At 42.1% G+C, this 26,616-nt stretch overlaps 1 pseudogene; it reads right to left on the bottom strand.

The window, feature by feature from the left end:
- Positions 1–24,108: 24,108 nt before the first annotated feature.
- Positions 24,109–26,217, bottom strand: LOC147998079 (large ribosomal subunit protein eL19 pseudogene; annotated as a pseudogene).
- Positions 26,218–26,616: the final 399 nt, after the last annotated feature.

Raw genomic sequence — 26,616 nt, 5'->3', positions numbered from 1 at the left:
CACCATAGAGAACTGTGGCGTTAGCCACAATGTCCTCCTCACCAGTTCCCCATGTGGCCTCCCTTAACCATGCAGAAGATTGATTATATAACATAATGCAAGGGAGATCAAATGATGTTTTGTTGAATATGCCACAACAAAGGCTGCCCTTAAGGGGAATAGTCCTATTTTCTTTTATTCGTTCAACCTGTTGTTCCTTAGGTAAATAGGCATACCCTAAATCCCTGTTAGTGGTACATCAACGGCATCGGGAGTGGAAAGGTTGACATTATTCCCCATCGTAGCTCGCCCTGCACCATTGCTGGCATCCATGGAAAAAGAGTGAGGAGGTGCAGGAGTCCCAGTCCCTTCTTGATCACTTGCTGTGATGCTCCTAGTAAGTCGTCCTGGGATCCATATGGGATTTTCATTGTCCTGTGGAAAAACACAGACAGCTCCCCTGGATCTTATTAAAACAGGATCAGGGCCTTTCCATTCATTTGTTAATACATCCTTCCATTTGACTAATTCTTTTGTCCTCTTGGGCTCTGAGCAATGTCGCTCAGCCGCTGTTTGTCCAGCTTCATCAAGATTTAAAAAATTTAAGGTAAAAAGGGCCAGAGCAGTGGCCACTCAGGGTGTTGGGGGGAGTTCTATCATAATTCCCCTTCTTTGTTTTATTAAATATGATTTGAGCGTCCGATGAGCACGCTCTATGATTCCCTGTCCTTGAGGGTTGTAGGGCAGGCCCGTCAGGTGGGTAACCTGCATCTGAGCACAAAACTGACGGAATTTTTGAGCTGTGTGGGCGGGGCCATTGTCAGTTTTTACACATTTTGGCTTTCCATAAGCACTCCATGCTTCAAGGCAGTGCTGAATGACATGTGTTGTTTTTTTCTCCTGTAAGTGGGGTGGCATGTAGAATGCCAGAACATGTGCTTATACATACATGCACATACTGTAATTTTCCAAAAGTAGAATTATGAGTAACATCCATTTGCCAGATTTGCAATGGCTGTATTCCTCTCAGGTTGACCCCGATGTGAGGAACTGGGAGGAACTGGCAGCACTATTGGCATTGGGTGACTATATCACGTGCCTCTTTTCTAGTTATAGAGAAGCGGCGGCGTAAAGTTTCTGAGGTGACATGGAAATTGCCATGAAAGTCTTTAGCAGCCTCTAAAGGAGAGGCCAGGGCCAGAGCTATCATTTTTGTGGCTTTGTCAGCCAAATCATTCTCTGAACGCATTGGGAGTCCAGAATGGGCCCGTATATGAGTAATGTATACAGGGAATCTTCTATTTAATAGGATAATTTGGATTTTTCGGAAAATATCTGCCACCTTACTAGTGGTTTTAATTATACCGGCGGTTTCAAGAATACTAACAGCACTAGCTCAGCCTCCTCCTCTGAGTCTAAGGTTTTATTTTCAGAGCTTTCAGAACTGTCGAGGTTCAGCGCTTCTAGATCTTTCACAGGGTATAGGCTGGCTCCCCCTCCTGGTTTATGTGTAGAGGAGGAAGTGCTGGAAAATTTCAACGCTCCCTTGTCTGCAGACTTACAGGGAGGGCCCTTTTTCTTTCTTAGGACGTTTTTTTTCTTGCGCGCGCCCAACCTCTCACTACGTTCAGTTTCTGACAGACTTTCCCGGACTACCTCGAGAGAGGCCTGTCCTTCTACTCCTGCTGCCTTACACGTTTCATCCTTTAAACAATTCTTAACCAGCTTCCATATAGCTTTGGTCCCTAGGCACAGATCCTCTTCCGCCAATTTTCTGTCAAGGTCTTTTCCAAGTTTGTTCCATGAGGCAATCATAAACGAGCCTGAACAGGCAAACCAAGGCGCCACCATCTCCACCTCCTTCACAAAGTTTTTAAGTGTTCCTCCTCCAATTTTGATGTTCCTCTGCTTTAACACTGTTTCCAAGGCCGTGACCACAGACTGTGAGGATCCCATGATGGTCCAGGAACGCCGGCAGCTTATCTACGTCCGTCTGACAATGCATGAGGTGAAAGGGTAGAGACAGACACACTGCTCTCTTATGTACAGGAGTCTTACACGTGCCTCCCCGGATGGTGCCACTTATTTACCTCGGCCTTATCGCGTCCTTGCTCCTCAACAGTCAAAATGGAAGGTAAAAGGGAGCAGCACGAAGCTCACTTATATACGAGAGCCTGAGACGCGCCTTCAGCTGCTGTGATCGTCCTTTTAACAGCGAAAACGGTGAAAACAGAACACAAAGAGTAGGGTGGCTCCCAGGACAAATACTATAGCCTCAACAAATCCTTCCCAAGGCGGTGACAACCCCAGACCAAAGTCCAAGAGAGGGCTGCCTCTCCGAACGTATCTACCTGCAGTTCTGAATCCTCCTTGTCGCCAAGGGATCTCCGAAGGTGCTGACGATGGCGAGGTCTTTCCCAGGTTTTTGGCACCAGATGTCCCGCGCTACGTCTCGCCAGCAGGAACGATGTGGCACACACAGGATCCTAATGCAGAAAAGCTTTAATGCATCTTGAGAGGGAGAGCATAAGCTTACAATGCAGAGACGCCGAGTGAGGAATAACCGTCCCTTATATAGGAAACTATCCTCACCTAGGACGTGTCACTCTCTGACTGGTCGCTACCAATTATGCCAGATGACGTACCAAAACGTACGTGTCCCTTTGAGTAGGGAAGTTACCAGGTGCCTGCGTATTGCCCTTTTTACTAGGTGCGTTCTGCCGGATGCCGGTGCCATCTTGTAATGGAGTATGTGAGGACAGCTCCTCACATATGTGAGGACAGCTTCTCGGACAGCTCCTCACATCTGTGAGGACAGCTCCTCAGACAGCTCATCACAGTGATTGCTTGTCAACCCAAGTCACAGTGATACTCTTTGGAAATGCCTCACTGCACATCACACGTCAGAGGAGGTGCTATGTCTAAACATCATAGGGAAAGCAACTGCATTCCTGAAATGAAGAAATAAGTGAGAGAGGTTCCCATTGCACAGGACATACTCTGGCAAGAGACAGAAGAACAGTATGTCACAGATCAAAAAAATTTCCTCCAATTATCACTTTCCCTAGTCTATGTTACAGATGAGAAAATGTCCTCCAATTATCATTGTACCTACAATATGTCACAGATGAGAAAATGTCCTCAATTATAAGTGTACATAGTCTATGTCACAGATCAGAAAATGTCCTCAAATTATCACTGTACATAGTCTATGTCACAGATCAGAAAATGTCCTTCAATTATCAGTGTACCTAGTGTATGGCACAGATCAGAAAGTGTCCTTCAATTATCAGTGTACCTAGTCTATGTCACAGATGAGAAAATGTCCTCAATTATCAGTGTACCTAGTGTATGGCACAGATCAGAAAGTGTCCTTCAATTATCAGTGTACCTAGTCTATGTCACAGATGAGATAATATCCACAATTATCAGTGTACCTAGTCTATGTCACAAATGAGAAAATGTCCTCAATTAACAGTGTACCTAGTCTAATCATGCCCACATTTGAAGAGTCATAGAAACACAGTAACTATGTCTGAATGTGTAATGGAACACATGCAAACAAACCTTCTTAGCCTAGACCTGCATCTCAGTGAGTCTCCTTTGTTGGGAAATAAAGCCTTCTCAAAACCCATTCCATAATATTTTCTTTGTAAGAAGCGGGAAAGTATGCAAAGCATCTTTGTTCAGTTTGGGAAAGATTCTAGATGATCTCCAACTTTTTGATTTTAAAATTTCTAGAGGTACATTAAGACTATTGTAGGTGTGATCTATTTCTCCTTCTTCAATATATACTTGAAATTAATTATTTCCAAAACTTTGATATGTTGATTCATTTAAGTGTCTCCTTCAATACCACATCTCCATTCCATTGTTTACTTGATTATTTCTCATTTACATTTCGATTGTTATTCCCTTTCTCAGTTTCCCGGCCAACATCACCCTAGCCACGCCCCCTCCCCTTCTATTGGGTGTTTAACTCACCACCCTTCCCCCATTAACGCCCCCCTCCCAGTAATCACGTTCACTGAGGTTGAGTCGTAGCAAGATCAAGGGCTTCTCCTTCCCATGGTGATCTTGCTAGGATATTCATTGCTACCTATGTGGTCAGAATCCAGGGTCAGTCCATGTATAGTCCAATTTTCTGAGGAACCTCCATACTGATTTCTAGAATGGTTGAACCAATCTGCAATCCCACCAACAATGGAGGAGTGTTCCTCTTTCTCCGAATCCTCGCCAGCATTTGCTGTCAACTGAGTTTTTGATCTTAGCCATTCTCACTGGTGTGAGGTGAAATCTCAGGGTTGTTTTGATTTGCATTTCCCTTATGACTAAAGATGTTGAACATTTCTTTAGGTGTTTCTCAGCCATTCGGCATTACTCAGCTGTGAATTCTTTGTTTAGCTCTGAACCCCATTTTTATAGGGCTATTTGTCTCCCTGTTGTCTAACTTCTTGAGTTCTTTGTATATTTGGGATATAAGGCCTCTATCTGTTGAAGGATTGTAAAGATCTTTTCCCAATCTGTTGGTTGCCATTTTCTCCTAACCACAGTTTCCTTTGACTTGCAGAAGTTTTGCAGTTTTATGAGATCTCATTTGTCGACTCTTAATCTTAGAGCATAAGCCATTGGTGTTTTGCTCAGGAAATTTTTCCAGTGTCCATGTGTTCAAAATGCTGCCCTCGTTTTTCTTCTATTAGTTTGAATGTATCTGGTTTGATGCGGAGGTCCTTGATCCACTTTGATTTAAGCTTTGTACAGGGTGATAAGCATGGATCGATTTGCATTCTTCTACATGTTGACCTCCAGTTGAATCAGCACCATTTGCTTAAAATGCTATCTTTTTTCCATTGAATGGTTTTGGCTCCTTTGTCAAAAATCAGGTGCCCATAGGTGTGTGGGTTCATTTCTGGATCTTCAATTCTCTTCCATTTGTCTATCTGTCTGTCTCTCTACCAGTACCATGCAGTTTTTATCACAATTGCTCTGTAATATTGCTTGAGTTCAGGGATAGTGAATCCCCCTGAAGTCCTTTTATTGTTGACAATAATTTTAGGTATCCTGGGTTTTTTGTTATTCCAGGTGAATTTGCAAATTTTTCTGTCTAACTCTTTGAACAATTGGATTGGTATTTGATGGGGAAAGCAATGTAGATTGCTTTTGGTAAAATGGCCATTTTTACTATATTAATCCTGCCAATCCATGAGCATGGGAGATCTTTCCATCTTCTGAAGACTTCTTCAATTTCTTTCTTCAGAGTCTTGAAGTTCTTATTGTACAGATCTTTTACTTGCTTGGTTAAAGGCACACCGAGGTACTTTATATTTTGGGTCCATTATGAAGTGTGTCATTTCCCTAATTTCTTTCTCTGCTTGTTTCTCTCTTGTGTCGAGGAAGTCTACTGATTTATTTGAGTTTATTTTATACCCAGCCAAATTGCTGACATAGTTCTCTGGTGGAACTTTTGGTATCACTAAAATATAATATCATATCATCTGCAAGTAGTGATATTTTGACTTCTTCACCAATCTGTATCCCCTTGATTTAATTTTGTTGTCTGATTGCTCTGGCTAGAATTTCAAGAACTATATTGAATAAGTAGGGAGAGAATTGGCAGTCTTGTTTAGTCCCTGATTTTAATGGGATTGTGTCGAGGTTCTCTCCATTTAGTTTAATGTTAGCAACTCGTTTGCTGTATATGGCTTTTACTATGTTTAGGTATGGGCCTTTTATTCCTATTCTTTCCAGGACTTTTATCATGAAGGGATGTTTAATTTTGTCAAATGCTTTCTCAGCGTCTAATGAAATGACCATGTGGATTTGTTCTTTCAGTTTGTTTATACAATGGATCACATTGATGGTTTTCCGTATTTTAAACCATCCCTGCATGTCTGGGATGAAGACTACATGATCATGGTGCATTATCGTTTTGATGTGCTCTTGGATTCGGTTTGCCAGAATTTTATTGAGTACTTTTGCATCGATATTCATAAGGGAAATTGGTCTGAAGTTCTCTTTCTTTGTTGGGTCTTTGTGTGGTTTAGGTATAAGAGTAATTGTTGCTTCATAGAAGGAATTCGATAGTGCTCCATCTGTTTCAATTTTGTGGAATAGTTTGGATAGTATTCGTATGAGGTCTTCTATGGAGACACATCAGCAAGAGACACGGTACACACAGGTCTTGACATCTGTAGAAGTTCATGAACCACAACAGCTCTGATTTATAAGGAGCCAGAAGAACAGGACAGGTACAAAGAGTAATTTGTAGGCACTAATAAATGACAAATCACTGATAGACTGACTGCAGGATAGCCGTCTTGTGTTACACAAAACTGACAAGTTCAACCATAAACATAATTTAATGGAGCTGCATAACCTCATCTGCCTTTTGGGAGGCCGCTGTTTTCCTTATCTTACCTTTTCTTATGTGCTCAAACCACCGTAATCAAGCCCCAGGTGTGTCTTATTCCACTCTGGTGCCACATTTGAAGAAGCATAAAAGGTATTAATGTTACTAAGAAAACGCTTTGTTCCAGCCATAAATTGGAACATTTGAAAGAAATTCAAGAGGGCTCTGCACTGGATTAAAACCCTGGTAGGCTAAGGGCTCATGGGATGCTCTGGAAAACAGATGGGATTAATCTGTGTAAACAGTGAGACGCAGTTTGGAAAACTGGGAAGAAAGATGTGAGTCTCTGGCTCAGCACTTGTGGGGCAGGGCACAGGACTGAAGGCTGTGATCTTATTTTCCACGGGGCCCACAATGGCAAATCTGACTTCCATCCATACGATTCTCTGGAAAGGATCAAAGCCTGTCACAGAGAAGCTCTCACCTTCTGTGTGACCACTGTGCTGGGATAGGTTTCGCTTCAAGAGCGCATGACCTCCCTTGGACTCCACTCACTTACCACAGAGAACACGGCATCCTGTCTGAAGTCAAACTAAAGTCATCTTCATCTTGCCTCAAAGACTGGTCAGCCATTTCTTGAACATTCTTGATACCCCCTTCCTGGAGCTCAAACCTCAAATTCCTGTGAGGAATTCTTGACCTTCCTTTTCAGCTGCTACCCACCCACCCCAAACCCCACCTTAACTGTCAAAGGGACATACTGGCTCTGGGAATTTTTGTCTTAAGAACTTAAATCCCTTAGATGAGGTGATGGGATCTGTCAGAAAATTGCTTGTCTTACAAGAGTGAAGACCCAAGAGCAATTCCCATAACTTACATTTTACAACATGGGAAAGAAGAGGGCTAAAGAGATGAGTTGGTGGCTGATCACTCTGGCTGCTCTTCCAGAGGACCCAGGTTCAGTTCCAATCACCCACACAGAGACTCACAACCAACTATAATCCAAGTCTAGGGAATCTGGTACCTTCTTCTGGTCTTTGTGGGCATTTCACACACAGGGAACACATGCAGGCAAAAATACATACACATAAAAATAAATGTAAATATAAAAAGTTTGTAAAAGAAGAAAAATGTTAGGTGTGGTTGCAGGTATTTGTAATCTCACAGCTGTGGAGAGAGAAAAAGGTAAATTCCTGTGACTTCCTGACTAGCCAGACAAACCTATGTGCAAGAGCCAGGCTAGTATAAGATTCTGTCTCAAAACTGAGGGGTTGGGGTTGTTTTCAGATCAGTAAGAGAACTTGTCTCAAAATACAAGTTAAACAGCACCTAAGGAGGGATATACATGTGTGTATACCAACACACACAGCATTCATACAACACACACACACACACACACTCATAAACATACAGACATATATACATTCATTTGCAGGTATACAACATACATACACACACATAAACACACATACAATATACAAACATATAATATATATATACACATACAACATACAAACATACATACACATACACATAGACATACATACACATAGACATATACAATATACAGACATATATACATGCATGCACAGATATACAACATGCAACATACATACACACACATAAACACACATACTACATACACACATATAAATATATACACAGATATATACAACATAGCAAACATACTACATACACATACATACAACAGTTACATATACATACATATACACACGTGCATACATGCACACACATACACTAAATATGAATGGGATTCAGTCGATAATGGTAGATGGAAAAAGACCAGTAAAAGATACAGAGCTTGAAGCATGGAGGACCCAAAGAAGAATGTATGTGACCTTGGAATCCCAGGGTGCAGTCTGATTAGAAACTGAGATTACAACATGGAGTAAGAGCTCATTAGGCAAAGAAGACATAACCATGTAAAAAACAACTTCCCATTTCCATCATTCATCTAATCAAAAAAAAAGTATTATGACCATTTCCTCTGCCTGTGTGGGGGTGCATCACAAGGGTGCAGTACCTGCAGAGGCCAGAAGATGACATCAGATCCCCTTGCACTGGAGTTAGAGATGCTTGTGAGCTGCTCTGTGGGTGCTGCAAACTGGATTCAAGTCCTCTGCAACAGCAGCAAGTGCTCTTAACTGCTCAGCTATCTCTCCAGCCCCCGTCATTCATCTAAATGATGCTTGAGGGGCTCTCTGAGCCTCAAGAGGAGCATCAAAAACCAAATGCTATCCATCCTCATGTAAGAAGAGCAGAGGCCAAAAGCACGGAGCTTAGAAAAAGACCAAGCCGTGTCACGTTCATCTTCCAATATGTGTAAAACAGCTTATAAAATGTCATATTGTCAGAGGAAAACACCAAATGCCATCTGGAACCCTGGTGCACAAAAGCTCCCAGAAAGGGCGGCGCAGATCTTCCTGGTTGCTGCTGCTGCGGAGAGCTCGTAGGCAGCACCCCAAGAGAAAACTTGAGCCTCGGGACTACAGGTAAGATCAACTTTTCTGCTGCAGGAGACCTGTCTGGTGAACTCAGGACACACAGAGGCAAAATTCCTCTAGGACCAGGCTCTTCCAGTGTTTAACGGGAGTCCCAAACCCACGGATCCCGGCCCGCTGCAGCTCTCTGCTCCCAAACCACAGGGGAGAGAGAACTCACTGCCTGGTCTGGTGGGCACTCCTGAGGCTGCAGAGCAGAAAAGGCCACCAACACTGCCCACCCCTGCCCACATCCCTGACTGAAGAGGAAACTGTATACGGCATCTGGGTTCCCATAGAGGAGGGCCCAGGAGCAGCAGGAGCACTGTGTCTGCGACACCGCCAGAACCTGAAGAGACCTACCGGATAAACAGTTCTCTACACCCAAATCCTGTGTGAGGGAGAGCTAAACCTTCAGAGAGGCAGACACACCTGGGAAACCAGAAGAGACTGCACTCTGCACACATCTCTGACGCCAGAGGAAAACACCAAATGCCATCTGGAACCCTGGTGAACGGAAGATCCAGGAAAGGGCGGCACAGATCTTCCTGGTTGCTGCTACGGCGGAGAGCTGATAGGCAGCACCCATGAGCAAACTTGAGCCTCAGGACCACAGGTAAGTCCAACATTTCTGCTGCAACTGACCTGCCTGGTGAACTCCAGACACAGGCCCACAGGAACAGCTGAAGACCTGTAGATAGGAAAAACTACACGCCCGAAAGCAGAACACTCTGTCCCCATAATTGGCTGAAAGAAAACAGGAAAACAGATCTACAGCACTTATGATACACAGGTTTAAAGGACAGTCTAGCCACTGTCAGAAATAGCAGAACAAAGTAACACTAGAGATAATCTGATGGCGAGAGGCAAGCGCAGGAAGCCAAGCAACAGAAACCAAGACTACATGGCATCATCGGAGCCCAATTCTCCCACCAAGGCAAACATGGAATATCCAAACACACCAGAAAAGCAAGATCTAGTTTCAAAATCATATTTGATCATGATGCTGGAGGACTTCAAGAAAGATGTGAAGAACTCCCTTAGAGAAATACAGGAAAACATTAATAAACAAGTAGATGCCTACAGAGAGGAATCGCAAAAATCCCTGAAAGAATTCCAGGAAAACACAATCAAACAGTTGAAGGAATTAAAAATGGAAATAGAAGCAATCAAGAAAGAACACATGGAAACAACCCATGATATAGAAAACCAAAACAAGAGACAAGAAGCTGTAGATACGAGCTTCACCAAAAAATAGAAGAGATGGAAGAGAGAATCTCAGGAGCAGAATATTCCATAGAAATCATTGACACAACTGTCAAAGATAATGTAAAGCAGAAAAAGCTACTGGTCCAAAACATACAGGAAATCCAGGACTCAATGAGAAGATCAAACCTAAGGATAATAGGTATAGAAGAGAGTGAAGACTCCCAGCTCAAAGGACCAGTAAATATATTCAACAAAATCATAGAAGAAAACTTCCCTAACCTAAAAAAATAGATACCCATAGGCATACAATAAGCCTACAAAACTCCAAATAGATTGTACCAGAAAAGAAACACCTCCCGTCACATAATAGTCAAAACACCAAACACACAAAATTAAGAAAGAATATTAAAAGCAGTAAGGGAAAAAGGTCAAGTAACATATAAAGGCAGACCTATTAGAATCACACCAGATTTTCAGCAGAAACTATGAAGGCCAGAAGATCCTGGACAGATGTCATATAGACCCTAAGAGAACACAAATGCCAATCCAGGTTACTGTATCCTGCAAAACTCTCAATTAACATAGATGGAGAAACCAAGATATTCCATGACAAAACCAAATTTACACAATATCTTTCTACAAATCCAGCACTACAAAGGATAATAAATGGTAAAGCCCAACATAAGGAGGCAAGCTATACCCTAGAAGAAGCAAGAAACTAATCGACTTGGCAACAAAACAAAGAGAAGAAAAGCACACAAACATAACCTCATATCCAAATATAAATATAACAGGAAGCAATAATCACTATTACTTAATATCTCTCAACATCAATGGCCTCAACTCCCCAATAAAAAAACAAAGATTAACAAACATGATAAGCAACGGGACCCTGCGTTCTGCTGCCTACAGGAAACACACCTCAGAGACAAAGACAGATGCTACCTCTGAGTGAAAGGCTGGAACACAATTTTTCAAGCAAATGGTCGGAAGATGCAAGGTGGAGTAGCCATTCTAATATCAAATATAATCAATTTTCAACTAAAAATCATCAAAAATATAAGGAAGGACACTTCATATTCATCAAAGGAAAAATCCAACAAGATGAACTCTCAATCCTAAATTTCTATGCCACAAATACAAGGAAACCTACATACATAAAAGAAACCTTACTAAAGCTCAAAACACACATTGCACCTCACACAATAATAGTAGGAGATTTCAACACCCCACTCTTATCTATGGATAGATCATGGAAACAGAAATTAAACAGAGACGTGTAGAGAGTAAGAGAAGTCATGAATCAAATGGACTTAATAGATATTTATATAACATTCTATCCTAAAGCAAAAGGATATACTTTCTTCTCAGCTCCTCATTGTACTTTCTCCAAAATTGACCATATAATTGGTCAAAAAACGGGCCTCAACAGGTACAGAAAGATAGAAATAATCCCATGCGGGGTATCAGAACACCATGGCCTAAACCTGGTCTTCAATAACAATAAGGGAAGAATGCCCACATATACGTGGAAATTGAACAATGCTCTAGTCAATGATAAACTGGTCAAGGAATGAATAAAGAAAGAAATTAAAGACTTTTTAGAATTTAATGAAAATGAATGTACAACATACCCAAAATTATGGGACACAACGAAAGACGTGCTAAGAGGAAAACACATAGCGCTGAGTCCCTGCAGAAAGAAACAGGAAAGAGCATATGTCAGCAGCTTGATAGCACACCTAAAAGCTCTAGAACAAAAGGAAGCAAATAAACCCAGGAGGAGTAGAAGGCAGGAGATAATCAAACTCAGAGCAGAAATCAACCAAGTAGAAAGAAAAAGGACCATAGAAATAATCAACAGAACCAAAAGTTCGTTCTTTGAGAAAATCAACAAGATAGATAAACACTTAGCCAGACTAACGAGAGGATACAGAGTGTGTCCAAATTAACAAAATCAGAAATGAAAATAGAGACATAACTACAGATTCGGAGGAAATTAAAAAAATCATCAGATCTTACTATAAAAGCCTATATTCAACTAAACTTGAAAATCTGCAGGAAATGGAGTATTTCCTAGACAGATACCAGGTACCGAACTTAAATCAGGAACAGATAAACCAGTTAAACAACCCCATAACTCCTAAGGAAATAGAAGCAGTCATTAAAGGTCTCCCAACCAAAAAGATCCCAGATCCAGATGGGTTTAGTACAGAATTCTATCAGACATTCATAGAAGACCTCATACCAATATTATCCAAACTATTCCACAAAATTGAAACAGATGGAGCACTACCGAATTCCTTCTATGAAGCCACAATTACTCTCATACATAAACCACACAAAGACCCAACAAATAAAGAGAACTTCAGACCAATTTCCCTTACGAATATCGATGCAAAAATACTCAATAAAATTCTGGCAAACGGAATCCAAGAGCACATCAAAAGAATCACCCACCATGATCAAGTAAGCTTCATCCCAGGCATGCAGTGATGGTTTAAAATACAGAACACCATCAACATGATTCATTATATAAACAAACTGAAAGAACAAAACCACATGATCATTTCATTAGATGCTGAGAAAGCATTTGATAAAATTCAACACCCCTTCATGATAAAAGTCCTGGAAAGAATAGGAATTCAAGGCCCATACCTAAACATAGTAAAAGCCATACACAGCAAACGAGTTGCTAACATTAAACTAAATGGAGAGAACCTTGAAGCAATCCCACTAAAATCAGGGACTAGACAAGACCACACACTCTCTCCCTACTTATTCAGTGCAGTTCTTGAAGTTCTAGCCAGAGCAATCAGACAACAAAAGGAGGTCAAGGGCATACAGATCGGAAAAGAAGAAGTCAAAATACCACTATTTGCAGACGATATTTTAGTATATATAAGTGATTCCAAAAGGTCCATCAGAGAACTACTAAAGCTGATAAACAACTTCAGCAAAGTGGCTGGGTATAAAATTAACTCAAATAAATCAGTAGCCTTTCACTACACAAAAGAGAAACAAGCCGAGAAAGAAATTAGGGAAATGACACCCATCATAGTAGACCCAAATAATATAACGTACCTCGGTGTGACTTTAACCAAGCAAGTAAAAGATCTGTACAATAAGAACTTCAAGACACTGAGGAAAGTAATTGAAGAAGACCTCAGAAGATGAAAAGATCTCCCATGCTCATGGATTGGCAGGATTAATATAGTAAAAATGGCCATTTTACCAAAAGCGATCTACACATTCAATGCAATCCCATCAAAATACCAATCCAATTCTTCAAAGAGTTAGACAGAACAATTTGCAAATTCATCTGGAATAACAAAAAACCCAGGAAAGCTAAAAATATCCTCAACAATAAAAGGACTTCAGGGTGAATCACTATCCCTGAACTCAAGCAGTATTGCAGATCAATAGTGATAAAAACTGCATGGTTGGTACAGAGACAGACAGATAGACCAATGGAAAAGAATTGAAGACCCAGAAATGAACCCATACACCTATGGGCACTTGATTTTTGACAAAGGATCCAAATCATCAAATGGAAAAAAGACAGCATTTTCAGCAAATGGTGCTGGTTCAACTGTATGTCAACATGTAGAAGAATGCAGATCGATCCATGCTTATCACCCTGTACAAAGCTTAAGTCCAAGTGGATCAAGGACCTCCACATCAAACCAGAAACACTCAAACTAATAGAAGAAAAACTAGGGAAGAATCTGGAACACATGGGCACTGGAAAAATTTCCTGAACAAAAGACCAATGGCTTTTCTCTAAGAACAAGAATCGACAAATGGGATCTCATAAAACTGCAAATCTTCTGTAAGGCAAAGGACACTGTGGTTAGGACCAAATGGCAACCAACACATTAGGAAAAGATCTTTACAATCCTTCAACAGATAGAGGCCTTATATCCCAAATATACAAAGAACTCAAAAGTTAGACCACAGGGAGACAAATAACCCTATTAAAAAAATGGGGTTCAGAACTAAACAAAAATTCACAGCTGAGGAATGCTGAATGGCTGAGAAACACCTAAAAATTGTTTAACATCTTTAGTCATAAGGGAAATGCAAATCAAAAAACCCTGAGCTTTCACCGCACACCAGTGAGAAAAGCTAAGATCAAAAACTCAGGTGACAGCAGATTCTGGTGAGGTTGCAGAGAAAGAGGAACACTCCCCCATTATTGATGGGATTGCAGACTGGTACAACCATTCTCGAAATCAGTCTGGACGTTCCTCAGAAAAATGGACATTAAACTGGCTGAGGATCCAGCTATACCTCTCTTGGGCATATACCCAAAAGATGCCCGAACATATAAAAAAGACATATGCTCCACTATGTTCATCTCAGACTCATTTATAATAGCCAGAAGCTGGAAAGAACCCAGATGGCCTTCAACAGAGGAATGGATACAGAAAATGTGGTACACCTACACAATGGAATATTACTCAGCTATCAAAAACAATGACTCTATGAAATTCGTAGGCAAATGGTTGGAACTGGAAATTATCATCCTGAGTGAGGTAACCCAATCACAGAAAAACAGACATGGTATGCAGTCATTGATAAGTGGCTATTAGCCCAAATGCTTGAATTACCTTAGATGCCTAGAACAAATGAAACTCAAGACAGATGATCAAAATGTGAATGCTTCACTCCTTCTTTAAAGGGAACAAGAATACCCTTGGCAGGGAATAGAGAGGCAAAGATTAAATTAGACACAGAAGGAACACCCATTCAGAGTCTGCCCCACATGTGGCCCATACATATACAGCCACCCAATTAGACAAGATGGATGAAGCAAAGAAGTGCAGACCGACAGGAGCCGGATGTAGATTGCTCCTGAGAGACACAGCCAGAATACAGCAAACACAGAGGCGAATGCCAGCAGCAAACCACTGAACTGAGAATAGGACCGCCGTTGAAGGAATCAGAGAAAGAACTTGAAGAGCTTGAAGGGGCTCGAGACCCCTTATGAACAACAATGCCAAGCAACCAGAGCTTCCAGGGACTAAGCCACTACCTAAAGACTATACATGGACTGACCCTGGACTCTGACCTCATAGGTAGCAATGAAAATCCTAGTAAGAGCACCAGAGGAAGGGGAAGCTCTGGGTCCTGCTAAGACTGAACCCCCAGTGAACGTGATTGTTGGGGGGAAAGGGCAATGGGGGGAGGGTGAGGAGGGGAACACTCATAAGGAAGGGGAGGGGGAGGGGGATGTTTGTCCCAAAACCGGGAAAGGGAATAACACTCGAAAGGTATATAAGAAATACTCAAGTTAATAAAAAAAATAAAAAAGAAAAAAATGAATTTGAGATGGTGTGAAAGAATGTAGGAAGAGGTGAAAGGAGAGGAGGGATGGTAGAAATTATGTAATATATATATATATTTAAAATTATAAAACATGTAGAATAGTTAAATTTATTTATACCAATATTTGAATTAAAATGAAACAGTGTAAAACAGTAGCAACAACAAAACAGAAAAAAAAATGTCATATTGTGAAAGCTGCCGTTAGAGGTTAATATTTTTACTGTCAAGTTATTACACTTCTGCAACTCCATTATCCCAGGATAAAAGACACAAAGGGGGGCTTTGATATGTGGGGATGGCTCCTAAGTGATCTTAGGAGACGTTAATTTCATTCTCCATTCAGAATGGATGAAACAGTGTATCCTGGGTCTACCCTCCTGTATGTGGCCTGCTATTGCATCATCAAGCAGCGGACAGTTTGAGATTGTCTGTTGTGACTTTTCCCAACTGAAACTCTGCCTACACTAGAGACTAAGAAAGAATACTGCTAAGAAATATTCACAGAAAAATCCAGAGATCCCAGATTTAAGCAGTCATAGGATCAGTTGTCATAGGAACAAAACACTGTGCAGGTCTTACGGCATGTGGCAGAATGCACTAATCTGTAAGCGCACAAACACAGAGGTCAAAGGACAACTTATGAGGGTCAGCTCTCTCCTTCCACCATGTGGGTCCTGCATATCAAACTTAGGATGTCAGCCTTGGGACAAGCCTGGATCAAGCATATTCAAACCATGATGATGCCTTTATCACTATAGTCTAGTTTTTGCTTCCTGGATTATACACATGGATTCAGGATACAAGCTCTTTCCCTACTCTCTTCTTTCAAGATTACAAGTTCAGTCCTTGCTTCTGCCTGGCTGTATGGTGGCTGTGAGATTTCTTTTGGTTCCTTCCAGGCAGAGTCATAGAGGAGGATCAATAACAGTTAATCATGTTTTCCACACATTGCTGTATTATCATGGGTCGCCAGGGCAAAGTCCATCATTGCAAGGCAATAACCAGGCTAGCTTTTACTTGCTCCTAAGAATTTTTTTAAAGATTTTCTTCTAATCAGCCTGGTCTACAAAACAACTTCCAGGCCAGCAAAAGCTATGTTGTAAAATCTTGTCTCAAACATAAAGTGCAACAAAATTCAATAAATAAAATAAAATATAATAAACACAAGAAAAATAAAATTTTATAGCTATAATCATAGAAACATTATTTGTCCTCAACATTTATGCTTGCATGTCGGAACAGGATTCAATTTACAATTGTCTTAACACTCTTCCAGGCAAGCCACAGATCCAGGGAGGGGCTGATGTGAACGGATCCACACTGAGTTGTAGTAACCTAAATCTGAGCTGTTCTTGCCATACTGAACGTGTTACCTTTCATCCTCTGTGGCTAAGACCTTATATGAACAACCCTAAGTAACCTAGGCTCTCCTGTTCTGTCTTCAACTCATTAAGTCTCTCAGAAACCACGTTAGGAATCCCAGTGTGTTCCGTTACAATAAGCTTTCTCTGCCTGAGGCATTTCATCGGTAAAATAAGAATAAAAAGCCCCTGTGTTTAACAAACACTTAATGTGGCGGAGACCCGGGACCTATCCTAGGTGCTGAACACAGAGTACAGCCAGACACAGCCTTCAGTGCTCATGAGAAATAAAAGCTGATCTGGGAGAGATACATAATTAATACGATCATATATTTATATAATAAATAACTTGGGAGTGGAAAAGCTTTAAAGAAAAAAAATAAAACAAGGAAAAGAACAGAGAATCAAAACAGAAGGTACAGTTGTGGTTAGACTGGAAATCACGCCCACTGCAAAACAGGCAGGATGGCACAAGTTCAGTTCTGAAATAAATAACTCTAAAGTTTCAATTCTGTGCTCAGAAGAAAATAAAGGCCTATTAAAGATAAAACTTTTAAAAAGTTTTGTTTTTTCCCAGACAACATCTAATGAAATTGATAACCAACTGGACTAATTGAAGAAATGTTAAAAGGGTGCCACAGAGATGACATAGTAATTAAGAATGCAAACTGCTTCTACAGAAGATCTGAACTGGATTCATGCTCCTGTGTCCTGTGACCCACAACCACTTGTTATTTCAGCTCCAGGGGATCTACCGCCCCCTACTGTCTTTCTTGGATATCGTGCTCATATGTGTATACACACACACACACACACACACACACACACACACACATACACACACAAACACACACACACATACACGGACAAACAAAGAAATAATTAAAAATTAAAAAGTAGACTTTGAAAAAGTATGTTACACAAGAATCATTTAAGGAGACGAAATAATGAGTCAGAAATTCATACCCATACACAGAAATCAGTGCATGAGGAACAGAGTAATTAAAACAGGACTAAAATTAACATTTTCAGTCATGATTGCTCTTTAACATGAAATAATAGCAATATAGGTTCACATCTGAAGTAAATATAAAATAGACAGCAAGCTAGAGCAGATGGAAAGTAGTAATGGGAAATATAAGATTCCACGGGCTACGTATTAATACAACTAAAGAAGTATTTAACTAGGGGTGAGTCTGGATTCTTTGACACATATTGTAAATACCAGGTGTGGGGGCAACACATAAAACAAGTGTTTTAATTTTTTTAGTACATCTCGATGCTGAGGACCAGGGATACAAGAACATCTGCTTACATCCTGCTACTAGAAAAAGACTGGACTCATCTTTAGAGCCCATTCTTGGGAAGTTGAAAAAAAAAGGTAGGTTATGTCTACTGGGTTTGAAGAACATGTGGACTTTGACGAGTTGGTAGCCATTGTGCCTGCAACATCTACAAAACACAGTACTGGAGAGAACAGTGAAAGATTCAAAGAAGATCACACTGTGCCTGGCCTACCTTCTGCTGACTCTTCTACTGACAAACTTGGACAGGTAATTTCCCCACACATTCCAGGTTCACATAAACCTTCCTCTCTTGCCATAGAGATCTTGGATCTTCCACTTTTCCAGGAGTTTCTGGAACTATCCAAATGTTTCCAAGGATCTATAGGTCATTCCACCTTTGCCCAGGTGTCCAAAGTCTTCCCACAGATCCTGAAAAGAAATCATACATTCTCCTCTTCCAGAAGGAGTGTCTTTTTTTATTCCATATTTATTCAATTGGTATTTCTTATTTACATTTCAAATGTCATTCCCTTTCCTGGTTTACAGGCCAACATCTCCCTAGCACCTCCCACTCTGCTTCTATAGGGGTGTTCCTCTCCTGATCCGCTCCCACATTCTGCCCTTTCCCAACAATCCCATTCACTGCGGAGTTCAGTCTTGGCCAGACCAGAGACTTCCCCTTCCACTAGTGCAGGACTCCCAGCTGCCAAGATGGTTATTTTCTGTGCATGTGCACACATGTGTGCTGATAAGCCCGCAAATCCTCCATTCCTCTGGGAGAACGTTACCCTAGAGATATAACAGCCAGGATATAGGCATTGAGGCCATGGCAGCCTGAGAGTTCTGCAGAGGTTGACAGTCTCCACTGCCCCTTCTGTGACAATTAGTGTTGAATGTCTGGGAATTCTGAAGTGGCTTTTGTTGTATCGACTGCCTTGCTAGCAGAAATGTGAGAGCATCAGTAAACCACACAGAGGTGGCTCATATCTCACAGGTGACATGCATGGCACTTGTGCTTGCCCAGATGCCCTTTTATGATGTGGGTATGTTTCCCTCCCTCTACAAGCAGGCTTCCGTGCAGGGAAAATTTTGTTATCTCTTTCTCCATAAAAGGATATTCACTTCTGGTTTGAAAGTCAAACCAACGGTCATGTGTGCCATGGAACAAAAATTAGGACAGATTCTTTTATGTATGCAAATGTATTCTGAGTGATACTTTGGATTTATATTTGTAAGATTATTACCAGCAGGTAATGAAATTAAGATTTAAATATTGTGCTCCATTTAAATGGCAGTTAAGCTTTTGGCTGGATCAGGAATCAGCACATTGTTGGGTAAATACTAATCGGGCTGTGATGACATCCCGTAATTAGTTAGGGCTTGGGGGAAAATAAGATTTCCTTTGCTACCTGCCATTTTATCTCAAGCCAACTTTGAGGCTTCAGAGTTTCCATTAGAAGGATTAGATGGTTGAAGCAGCTCTCCCAGCTCTGGGTGATAGTCTAATTCTAGACCTGGGTAATTAGATCAACAGTTAGATCTAAATTCAGACAAATAATAGGATGGAGTTCAGGCTGATTAGCCACACAAAGCCATTAGTTGGATCAATGATAAGTAAGCATTTCTTTTCCTGAGCAGAACAATCCACACTGGAGCTGTGCTGGGGTGGCTGCAGGCTCGTGTCTCTACAGGTGCTCTCTGAGCCACCGGCAGGTATAGGATAGTGTACAGTCTTTGTCCCAAGTCTACAGTGAAGAGGTACTCATCCTGTCTCCGGGCTAGAAGGAACTGAAGTTCAGAGATGTCTTTGTTCAGGTCCACACAGCAAAGGGCAGGGCAGAGAGAGATTCACTTTCGGTATGTCTGACTCTTTAAGACATCCTCAGAGACACTGCTGCAAATCTCAACCCCCAAACATTGATCCCAAAGCAAGAGTGACCATCAAGATATCTAAAACTTGACTTCCACTGAGAGTGGATTAGTAACAGCATGAAACCAGAGGCCATATACTTCCTGATCCTCAGTAAGGACAGTTTCAATTGTGTGTGTGTGTAGGGGTGTGTGTGTGTGTGTGTGTGTGTGTGTGTGTGTGTGTGTGTGTACGACTGCGCACATGCGTATTGTTTGCAGATTCCCTTGGAGGACAGAAGAGGACCTCAGGTTCCCGGGAGCTCATTTACAGACAACTGTGAGCTGCTTAAGTGGATCCTAAGAACAGAATTTGGGTTCCCTGAGAGTATGTAACATGCTCTTAACTGATGGGCTCTCTCTTCAGGCCCATGTGTTTCTCAGCCTCGACTGAGATATCTTTAGGAAAACGTGCACTATCTCTGCAGGCATCCTTGGCTGGGTCGGTTGCATTGATGTTTCTGATGCTCAGCCTTCAGGAGACAAAGGCTAGACCCCAGAAGATAGCTTCTCTCCATTTTAGTGTCACCCTTAACTCTCCAGTTCCTCTATCCTGTCTTGTTCGAACCACAGGGACAATGCTGCTTCCTCCAGGACTCTGGAGGTGTGTTCTCGTCGGTTGAGCAAGGACGTTAGGCTATGAATAAAGGTGTGTGTGACTCAGTGCCTTTTGCTGTACTATTTATGAAATGTTTTGTCTGGAATTAGGGCCGGGGCTGGTTCAGGTGTGTAAATTAGAGACAGCCTCACAGTCTCTTGAGTTGAGCCTTTTTTATAACCTTAGAGGCTCTCAGGGGAGCACGTCACCACCCACACCACCTTTACCCCTGAAAGGATGGCTAAAGACAGTCTTTGGGGTCGAGATTATTCTGCAAGCTTGAAACTGTGGAGTCAAAGTGCTTTCAGCTTCCCAGCTTCTGTTACATGCAGCTCTTCAGCTTGAAATCACAAACTGTAAGGGAAGAGAGCTGGGAGCTCATTACCATGGGTGTCTTGGAAAGTTTGGGTCGAGTTCTGCATTAATTAAGCCTCATTTGAATAATGAGCACATGCTATTTATTTTCTTGGAGAGCTGCTCTGAGGGAAGCAGAGAGGTTTCTCCTACAGGAAGCCTGGTGGCCCATGGGCCCATCGCCCATCACTTGGGTGAGGGAGAGGGAGGCAAGTGTGCTATTTTAAACCCTCTGTTGTTGAAGTAAACACCCATAACTGGAACATTGTGGGGCGGTTTTTCAGCTGTTTCTGTGAGAAAAGGCCTGGGGTCAGCCAACGTCTTCTCCAGTCCTTTCAACGCTACTCTCTGCCGTGCATAGGAGATGGTCTAATATCTGCCAATCTAAGCTCCCCAAATCATGTGTTCTCTTTCATCTGTTATGGGGCTGAGCAGAATGGTGATGAACTTGACATCATGTGGCCACCTTAGTTGTCATGAGCTGCACTCCACAGGAAGAGAGGTATTCTCACACCAAACACCCAGATCTGGCTGATCTTGACCTGGGTGCTTAAAAAGGACAGGCATCTCTGCACCAAAAAGCAATGATTCCTCTGTACATATGGATATTTTTTTTTGGTTCTTTTGTTCGGAGCTGGGGACCGAACCCAGGGCCTTGCGCTTCCTAGGTAAGCGCTCTACCACTGAGCTAAATCCCCAGCCCCTACATATGGATATTTAAATCTGATCAGGGCTCATGATCTAGTCTAGTTAAAACAAGCATCCTATGTGACATTTCTTTGTGATTTTTTTTTTTTTTGTAATTGGCTGCGCAGAGTGACTTCGTCTGTCATGTGGTACAGGAAAAAATGAGCCAGATTCCTTCAGCTCTGTAATTAAATCACATACCTTCATGGCTTTGGCTGCACCCAGTAATCTTCCTTCTTGGACTACTTGCCCATCTATCTAGGCCAGAGTTCCGAGCCATAAACAAAAGTACAGAAGGCACAAGCCTGATTCTGTTGAGTGTGTGGCTCAAGAACTCAAACATGCCGGCGCTTATGAGACTGCACACTGGAGCTACACACTTAACATTATTATATGCAGAGGATAGGAGGGGCTGTAGACACATGACAATTTCATACTTCAGGGAGATACAGGACTTCATGTTTTTGGGGTTTTCGAGCCACGCAGATCCAACATATGTTCTTCATGTAAACATCATGAGTCTTTAAGCAAGATTTTAAAACAATGGTGTAATTATCATATACGTGAAGAGACCCTGTAGTGGTTTGAATATGCACTGCCAGGGAAATGGCACTATTAGGAGGTTGGCCTTCTTGGAGGAGGTGTGTCCCTGTGTTGGTGAGTTCTTGAAATCCTTCTCCCAGCCATGTGGGAGACACTCTGCTGCTGGCTTCTTTTAGATGAAGATATAGAACTCTCAGCGCCTTCTCCAGCACCATGTCTGTCTGCACACTGCCATGCCCTCTGCCTTGATGATAATGGACTGACCCTTTAAACCTGTAAGCCAGTCCCGATTACATGTTGTCCTTGGTCATGGTGTCTCTTCTCAACAGTGTAAACCTAACTAAGACCCCATACTGGATAGTTCATGGGATTGCTCAAATGTCCTTGGCACCATCACTCTTTTATCTTCTGCAATGGCCCAACCCAATCTCTATCCAATCCAGGGTGCTCCTCCAGTCTTGGTGCTCACAAGAATCCCCTGTACAAGGCACTTTCCCTCAAACTCTCCTAGTTTGTACAATGCCACCAGCCATGGCATCCTCTTCATTGATAGGGTGATGTCTATTCTCAAGGATGGGCATCAAGTCTCCCATGTGGTTTTGTAGGGTAGCAAAGCATCTCCAGGGACAGGGCACAGATTCAGGGGATTAGAGAGACGGCTCAGGCACAAAGAACACTTGATACTCTTGCAGAGGGCCCAGGTTCTATTTCCAGCATCCATATGATGGCTCACAGTTGAACTGTTACCCAGTTTCAGGAGATCTAATGCCCTCTCTTGGCATCTTCAGATATCAAGCAGGCACATGGTGCACACAGTTCCATGTAGCCAGAACATTCACTCATTCGACAATATAAACACATCTGATTTTTAAAAGGTATGAGCGTTGGAACATGGGCATGGGTGATGCTGAGCGTGGATCCCAACAGCTCTCTTTTAAGGGTAGTAGGGACACCAGTAGTTTGGAACCTGGTGGCTATAGGAGAGGGAGAACCATATGGTCATGTCAGTATAATGCCTTCTGGTTTGGAAATGTTCATCTCACGGCTCTGATGGTGCCCATGAGGCAGAGGTCTCAGCACTGAGCTTGGGAACAGTCAGCACTGGGAGAAGGCAACAGGTGAATGACTATGTCTTTCTTCAAATACAGTGAAAGAGGTTCTTTTCTCCGTGTTTTCTGTCATCATAAAGTTCTAAAAACCACCGTGGTCCAGATGAACTTAATTTGAAAGTCATTACAATGGATATGGGGGGAGTTGAGCTGCCAGTTCAATAAGGAAATATTTGATGAGCCAAGAAAAAAGTGTGAAAGTTAACATTATAAACATGATTAATGAGCAGGGTGGCTTCAAAAATTCATAAAAGAAAATAACAACACAACACACAGGCCCTGGTCTCTGTTGGCTCAACAGGCTGCTGACAGTGTGTCCTGATTTGTCTGCATTAAATAGTTGAGGCTCTAGGCTTGCCCACATGGCCCATGTTGTCTCTCATCTGAACTTGACAGGAATAACTTTATGTTTTTGTGTACACACTTTCCTAATACCATAATCGCTTTAGCTGATTTGGGCTTTGCCAGCCAGTCAGGGATGTTGAGGCTAATGTGTTTCTTCTTTAAAAACAAAAACAACAACAACAACAACAACAACAATGACAAAAAAAGTAGCAGCAATAACAACACCCCCCCAAAAAAAAACAAAAAAAAAAAAACCAACACGTTTTTGTTTTTTTTAAAACCACAACAATTCATATTTACCAGAAAAGTAAATTGGAAGTTATGTTGTCTGTTGGGGACTTGTTCCTCTCTCTAGAGCACTATTGTATTAGGGTTTCCAGAGAAAAGAAATGGCAGAATGATTACACATTGTCTTAGTTAGATTTCCAATGCTGTGAACAGACACCATAACCAAGGTAACTCTCTTTTTATTTTAAGGCTTGTTTTATTTTCATGACTGATTATATGAGGCCACAGTGAGGTCACTATGCACAGACGTGAAGGAAGCTTTATTTCTTGGTCTCTTCCTCCTTGGACAGAGTCTTGATGATCTCCTTTTCTTGGCCTTGAGGCGCTCCTCCCATGCATTTTTCTGCTGCCTTGGTCTTAGACCTGTGAGCCTCAGCCTGGTCAGCCAGTAGCTTCTTGCATGCCATGTCTGCCTTCGGTTTGTGGATCTGCTCCATAAGAGTTCATTAGTTTTGAATACATTCTTTTTGACCTTCAGGTACAGGCAGTCAATCTTCTTAGATTTCCAGTATTTACTGAGAAGCCGGTGCAGGATCCAAATCCTACTCATCCAGGTCACCCTCTCAGGCACCCAAATGTTGGCAGTACCCTTTCTCTTCCCTATGACCATATGACTGCACGTCAAGGTGTTTTTTCTGGCAGCAAGCCTGAGAATGGACAGTTACAGGCTTCCAGATGATCAGGCCATCTTTAATAAGCTTCCTGATCAGCTGAGGGGTGTTGGTATTGGCGATTATATTGGTCTCATTAGGGTCCATCTGGAACTTCTTTTTACCACAGTGGAGGACACTAGAGGCAAGGGTCTTCTGTAACCTGAGCATGCTCATGGCTGCAGACGCAGCAGCAAATGTAACTCTTATAAAGGACAAGATTCCATTGCAGCTGGCTTACAGTTTCAGAGGTTCAAGCCATTATCATCATGGCAGGAATCATGGGAACATCCAGGCAGACTTGGTGCTGGTGGAGCCCAAAGTACTTGATGAACAGGCAGCAGAAAAGGATTGTCTGTACCACTGAGCATAGTTTGAGTATATACAAATCTCAAAGCAAAGCCACCACAGTGGCACACTTCCTCCAACAAATTCAAACATACTCCAACAAGGCCACACCCACCCCAACAAGGCCACACAAACTCAAACAAGGCCACACCCAATCCAACAAGGCAACACCTACTCCAACAAGGCCACACCTACTCAAACAAGGTCACACCTACTACAACAAGGCCATACCTCCTAATAGTATCCCTCCTCATAGGTCAAGCATTCAAACACATGAGTCTATGGTGGCCCACTCCTATTCAAACCACCAAACACAGTAAAAGGTAATTTGACTTACAGGACACTGTCTGGATAATCTAGCAATGTCTGTCTCATGAAGGGTACTGAGAAAACCATTAGCTGCTCATTCTATGATGCTTGATACCTCAGCCATCTTAACCTGGTGCTGAAGGAACGTGAGTTTCCTGGAGGCATTGGTCTGCAGTCTACAATGAGATATCAGAGAAGGTCGTTTGAATATTAGCAAAGGAATGCAGAAGCCACAGGAGAGATCAATTTGCCAGTGAGAGTGAAGGCAGGCAGACAAAAATCAATGCCTCCTTCTTTCACATTCTTCAATCTGGGTTGCCACCAGAAGGTCCCACCTACACTTAGGGCAAATCTTCCTGATTCAAATAACCTGATCAAGAAAATCCCTCACAAGAGTGCCCCGATGCGTCTATTTTAATTGAATTTAGAGCCACTCAAGTCAGCTACCAAGATTAGTGGCCATGTCTGCCCACTCTCTCATACAATTTATTTTTCTTGTTTGCTTTATATTTTGGGCCCAAGATTAACCAATCCATGCCACTCATATTGCTTAGCTTTGAAGCTTTCATTTGCATTCTGTTCTCACTAGAAATCAAGAAGCACATTGTATCTTCACCCCTCTCCTGGCTAATCCCTGCCTCACCCAGGTACCAGCCAGCTTGCTGTCACTACAGTCGCATAGACTGGATGCCTGATAATGACACTACAAGTCAAGATCAGAGCCCTGGCAAATTTACTGAAGCCTGCAACCTGGCTTGTATATGGTGTGTTCTGCCTATATTTTACTGGGTTGAGAAGGTCCAGCAAGCTCTCTGTGGGTTCTTTTTAAACATAGGTGCACCAATAACACAGAGGAGGAGTCCATCTTTGTGACTGAAGTCACACCCTCCAAAGTGCTGCTTCCCAATGATGTCATCTTTGGTGACATCTCCCTAGGAGTGGGGTAGGGGAGACATTTAGATTACAGCAACCTCTACCGTTGGAGATGGCTCTCCTCCAACTTGCACTGGCATCATCAGGCTTCTGTGTGGATGCAGCAAAGGCAATGTAAGTCCCACGCATGTCCCTGTTATGTCTCATTGGCCCTAATGTCCCCTGTACTATGACCCTCACCCTGCAACAGCTGCCCTTGTGTGTATCAGAGCTCAGCTTTCCTGATGTCAGGCACCTGGGATCTACCTCTATCTCCTTTTAAACCCATTTGTTAGCTAAAGGACATGGGTCAGTAGGTAAACTGCTTGCTGTACATGGATGGAGACCTGAGCTTGGATCCCCAGAGCCAACTTACATATCTAAAGTGGTAACATGCACTCTGACCTCAGAATCAGGGAGACAGAGACCTGGAGACCTCTGAAGTTCACTGGCCACCCCATAGTCAATGACTTACTTTGGGATATACTGCTATGAACGGACACCATAACCTAAGTAACTCTTATAAAGACAACATTTAATTGTGGTTGG

This window comes from Rattus norvegicus, chromosome Y (genome assembly GCF_021556685.1).
Source record: "Rattus norvegicus strain SHRSP/BbbUtx chromosome Y, alternate assembly SHRSP_T2T, whole genome shotgun sequence".
Classification (NCBI taxonomy): domain Eukaryota; kingdom Metazoa; phylum Chordata; class Mammalia; order Rodentia; family Muridae; genus Rattus; species Rattus norvegicus.
Note: the sequence above shows the minus strand (reverse complement) of the source record. Positions and strands in the feature narration are given on the sequence as shown.